The following is a 5,766-nucleotide window of genomic DNA, read 5'->3' as shown; positions in this document are numbered from 1 at the left end:
TCAACTTCAACGTACTCTCAAGTATGCATTTCAAGTCCTGTATTATAAACCATAATCTCTTGGAGGGAGAGCGTTATACTTGTGTATAGATCTATACGGGATTGACAATCCCGCACCTAAAGTGTTAGCTATAGTTAGACCGGAAAGTCTGGGGTGACAAATGTCATAACACTACAACGCCTGAAGAATGTTGTTACAGGCATTCTGTGTCAATAGCATGGTTATAAAACTCACACGGAAGTATAAAAATAAGTTTGATTTACGAGACTCATGAATGCATTCAGTATTTACATTATTTTGAGTAAAATTCACCTTCATCGTTTGAGCACGAAAAATACTAACGCCCCCCAACTTTTGGGACTTTTTGAAACTACATGTAGAAAATATTGGATTTTTTGGAAACCACATTCACCTATTTTCTTCTAAAAAACATACATTTTTCAGTACAAAAACGCTTATGAACTCACCAACTTTATTGTTGACACTTTTTCGAAACTACTTGTATTTCTCAGGGAATCAGTAATACAGGTAACTACCAACTTTTAGAGAAGGAACGCTAAGGCGTCTATTATTAAAACATTTTAAATTATCATATTTGTAATATTCTTTTGAAACATGTACTACGCTACAATGTAAGTTTTGTTATATATATGATGGTTGTGTTACTTTCTTTACGATATTCAACTGCTGTGATACTACGTAAAGTCACCCACCCCCGAATGTTTCCGCCATTCTGGTTTGGGGGTGTGACACCTATCGACCAGTAATCGGGGACTATTTCATCCCTACTACCACTATCACATAACATCATATCATATTAGCACATAATCATAACAGATAGCAACATACCATATAATTATCACAAAGACAATGATCTCTACTATAACTCTTACTAGTACGCTGGTCTTGGTGCCTTAGACCCACTTCTACTGTAAGGTAACTCACCTCACACTGCTGAAGACCCATAGACATAATCCCGATTGCTGGAAGACAGATTCCCAAACTGTCAATATCAAAACATCACCCAATTAATAATTGGGTTCCAACATATGTCCATAAGTTCATGTTGGGGTAAAAGACTGCTTTACCCCTATCTTGGCTTGATTCAAGCCTAAGGCCCAATCCAAAGGCTTAAAAGTCAACTATGAGTCAAAGCCCAACATATGGCCTAATTTTCCAAATTAGGCCCAAACCTTTACATAGTCTTATTCTAAGGCCCAACCATTTATTCCAGGCCAACATTTAACATTCTAATGGCCTAATATCAAATAATCATTAAGGCCCAAACTATGGCCCATCTATGGCCTAATTTTCCAAATTAGGCCCAAACCCATTACATGGGCCTCACCCTAAGGCCCATTAATCTATTCTAGTCCATTTGATTGTTCTTGGATGGCCTAATATTGGTCCAATCACCAAAGCTCAATAGAAAAACGCAGCAATAAACCCAAATGAAATTATGGTTTCATATAAAATGACAATTAGGGTTAAGTGTTTCTCACTTAACCCATTAAGTCCATCCCTCTTTTAAGTAAATCATATGGTGTGATTGGGTTTAATACACAATTCCATTCCAATGGCCCAAATGTGGGTCCCGATAAGTCCAAGCCCATAATCCAATATTAGGGTTTTCTAAACCTTAATTAGGGTTTCCAATCCCATCTTTGCCCAATAGGCCCAATAGCTAGGTCTTTTGATCAGTTAGGGTTCATTAGGCCCATTACTCACATGTTTGGGCTTTTAGGTCAATTAGGGATTTATTAGGACTATTAGGGTTTCATTGGGACTACTAGGGTTTATTATGCCCATTAGGGTTTTAGTCCCTTTGTCCAAAATTCCCAAAACGAGTCACAATACAAACGAGTCACACCGCCACCCGACACGGCGACCGGTGGCGGTAGGAGGCGACAGCCACCACCCTACGGTGGTGGTTTTTAGTTTTCCTTTCATTATTCCAACTCCGGTTACAATATTACAATGAAAAATACCAAATGGACATGCACACACACATTAAAATTAAACCACACACGGTGGAACATGGTGGCAGCCACCACCTCATGGTGGCAGCCACCACCTCATGGTGGTGGTGGTAGTTGTTCTCATTTTCCGACCAAGTTACACACCCACACACCTCATACTAAACGAAAATGCACACACCCACATTAGTTTCTTGCAACCGGATCCAGCCACCCACCTGGTGGCGATTAACGACAGCAGCAACAATGTTAGTGGCATCACCGACGAATTGCGGTGATAGCTGCCACCGTGAGGTGGTGGCGACGGTTCTCTTGATTCCCAATCGAGCATCCACACACACACATACGTAAACACGATATGAAACACACACCCATACGTGAAACAAGGCACACAGCCCCGCCATGAACAGATGTGAGTCATCAGTCCACACCAAACATGGAAACACAACTGCAACCATCTTCTCGATGATGAGCGACGACCGGAGGCGACAACAACATGACGGTAATGGGCATAGGATAAGGCAGCAACAGAAGAGACATGAAAAGGGAGTGTGTGACCCACCTACGAACAACAATAGCACCGAACAAACGACGCTTTTCCCGATCTCATCGTGACTCTTCGTCTTCCTAGGCGATGGAACAAAGTGGTTGCTCCGGCGATCCTTCAGTGGTGGCGAGGAGGTAACCGTTAGGGGTGGAGAAGTTAAGGTGGCGGCTGAGTTGTTTATTAGGTTTAGGGTTAGTGAGGGCATCGGAAGTTATATATACCCGACACCCACTTAGACTTCATTCCATAATGTCACAAATAGTCCCACCCTTCACGTTTTCTTTCAAAGTCAGCTCATATTTTACCCTTTTAACCCCTGCCTTCAAAACTATTTACAGATTGAGTCCGAAATTTACAATTTATCCCTTAGCTTCCAACATCTCTTCATATTATGTCTCAATAATTACCCAATAGTCCCTTCCTTCATAATTATTTACAAAACCAATCCAAAACTTACACTTTTAATCCCGACTTCTAAAAGTGTGACAATTAGCTCTTCGAGACAGCCCTTTGATATATAATTATTTATTTTAGGGCTACTATTCATTCATTATTTTATCTATTTAATTATTTAATAAACAGGGTGTTACATTAGTGGACTCTAAGGTGGTGTTTGGTATTTTGGAATCACAATACATGGAAATATAGGCTTTAGGTGTGCAAGTTTATAGTGACTTAAAGTCACAATAGTCATATTTTTAGAGTGTTGGGTAAAAGTTGAATAAAAATATGATTATCTGATTATTTAAGGTCAAAAATTCAAAATAATCAGAATTCAATAATTGCAAAAAAAAAAAAAAAAAAAAAAAAAAAAAAAAAAAAAAAAAAAAAACTAATTATTAAGATAACTGTAAAAATACCTAACACTCACATTAAAAACCTAAACAAAATTACAAATTATATTTTATTTGGAACAAAATATCTTATTACGTCATAAATAAAGATCCAAACACTTGTTTAATAGCAATAATGATACATAACCAAAACCGGGATTAATTACTTGAAGGAAACATACACTTGAATGCAAAAAGTGTATGATAACATATGTATTTTTATTAGAGGGAAGACCATTGAGCTCAAAGATGTTTAACATATCAAAAAACTACATTCACAAAAGAAAATTTTACAATATAATCAAGTTCTTGACATCAAGAAAAGAGAAAAAGTTCAAATTCATATAAGCCAATGATAACTTTCTTCATCATTTTAATTGTATAATCATTAGGTACCTAAGATAGGACTTTTGCACACTCTGCCATGGTTGACAATTCTCTTTTTTGATATGCAGTATCAAATCTAGATAACCATTGTTCTTCTATTCTATACAAACATTCATCGTGATCAAATTCCAGATAGAACTCTAGAGAGTGAAAAAGTGAATTATAATGCATATATCATTGAAGTACTCTTGAAGTTGCCAACAACAACCTCCGGTCCTATACTATCGATACAAAATCAAAAGTGGGATTAATTACCTAAAGGAGACATACCCTCTCTTCCAATATCTTCCTCTGCAAATGAACCTGAAATTAACAAATAAAGTTTAAAAAAGAAGTGTTTTATAGAAAAAGATTGTGTCTTCTGCTCTTTTTTACCAACATTGACAACCTCCATATTATGTCTTTAAATTGTATGCATAATTGCAAAAAAAATTGACAAAATACCATCCATATATAATACTTCAAACAACTCTAAGTCTTAAGGATATGGACTAGTCGTACCTCCCAGTTAAGACAATCATTTAAATAGGAATAGAAGTTACACTTTTTAACAGGTGTTCCCTTAGGTTCCATTTCAGTCATCTTTTATAGTCAGAAAAATGTGTACATGCACCTAAAGCTCAAATTGGAAGCCATCAGCCTCAGTGTGATCTTCTATTCTTCGCAGAACAGCAACTCACGGTTATTCCATCAATATCTTGGAGCTACAGATCTCATTTTGATGTAATGATATTAGAGAGAATAAACAAAATAGAACCAGAAGACTCAACATGAACCATCTCATTAAACATAAGGATGTCATCATCGTTTCATCTACCCTGTAATCAACATGAAATGAGCTCACACCTCTATTGTTATTGTTGCTAGAAATTGACATAAAGAACCAGCAAACAATAATTATGAGATCATATAAAATGCTTTCAACCTCTCCATACCTAGCCAAAAAACTCCAAATCTCGTCATAGATGTGTTGATAGAAGCGAACATCAACTCCAAACCTCCTGGTGAATTGGAACCCAAGACGCTACTTCACCATAAAGCTCGAAATTCAATCTCTCCTTTGAATCCTTACGATCTCACTTACGACTCACCAAAAAAATAGAAGTGGAAATATATCAGACAGTTGATTGGAAAGAGCCAATGTGTTGGTTAATCGGAAAGAGACAATGTCGGCAGTGGATGACCGAAAATAGAAAAAGCGACGACAACGATTAATCAGAAACAATTAAGGTGGTGGTTGTGGGGAGTGATTTAGGGTTCTTCATTTTGTTTAGAAGGGGGAGGGGTGGGGTGAAGATATTAGGCCATCCACAATGGGAGTTGGATGAGAGTTTAATGGAATAAATATGAATATAATAAAGAGGAAAGAGAGTGTGGAGTTGAATGTGGATGCAATGGTTCAATGGATTTGTAATGGAAATTTATGATTTTTTAAGAATTTAAATGAATGTATACATTCTCTTTCCTACTTGATATTTCATACAACTCTCCATGGGTTTAATCCATTGGAGATGGCCTTAGGTTAGAAGAGAAGATGTGGGTAGTATAGGCCGGTAGTGTAGGTGATAACAGAAAAAGGGTATATATGTTTAGGTATGATAAACAAAAGAAAATGATCTCAATAAAAAAACTGAGTTGACATGACCATTTATGTAATTTACCTTATTTAATATAGTACAACCTTGAGTGGCATACATAAATATAATTATGAGTATTAGTGACATAAATTATAAAGTGTCATTAAATCCATTAGTTTTATAATGACACTTAGAATATGCCATTAAAACATGTATAGTAATATATGACATTATAAATATATGCCACTAAATGACATTTTATTTGTAGTGTATACTTAATTTATTGGTTTAATATATTGTCGGATGTAAATCATTATCATTTTAACGATACAATTTTGGAACAATCTGTATAAAATACTTAAATTATTAATTTGAATATAACATTACAGTGTTAACTTAAATATAAAATTTAATTTAACTTAAATAACCCAAACAATATTTTGTAA

The 5,766-nt window shown here is 35.8% G+C and overlaps 1 long non-coding RNA gene across 1 annotated transcript; it reads right to left on the bottom strand.

The window, feature by feature from the left end:
- Positions 1-3,706: 3,706 nt before the first annotated feature.
- LOC145018367 (uncharacterized) lies at positions 3,707-5,040 on the bottom strand. Its single transcript, XR_013666971.1, has 3 exons — positions 4,679-5,040; positions 4,245-4,561; positions 3,707-4,046 (listed from the first exon to the last, which is right to left on the bottom strand). It is a non-coding gene; the product is annotated as an uncharacterized LOC145018367 (long non-coding RNA).
- Between the last annotated feature and the right edge of the window lie 726 nt (positions 5,041-5,766).

Source organism: Lactuca saligna, chromosome 9, assembly GCF_052625555.1.
Source record: "Lactuca saligna cultivar CGN05327 chromosome 9, ASM5262555v1, whole genome shotgun sequence".
Taxonomy (NCBI): domain Eukaryota; kingdom Viridiplantae; phylum Streptophyta; class Magnoliopsida; order Asterales; family Asteraceae; genus Lactuca; species Lactuca saligna.
Note: the sequence above shows the minus strand (reverse complement) of the source record. Positions and strands in the feature narration are given on the sequence as shown.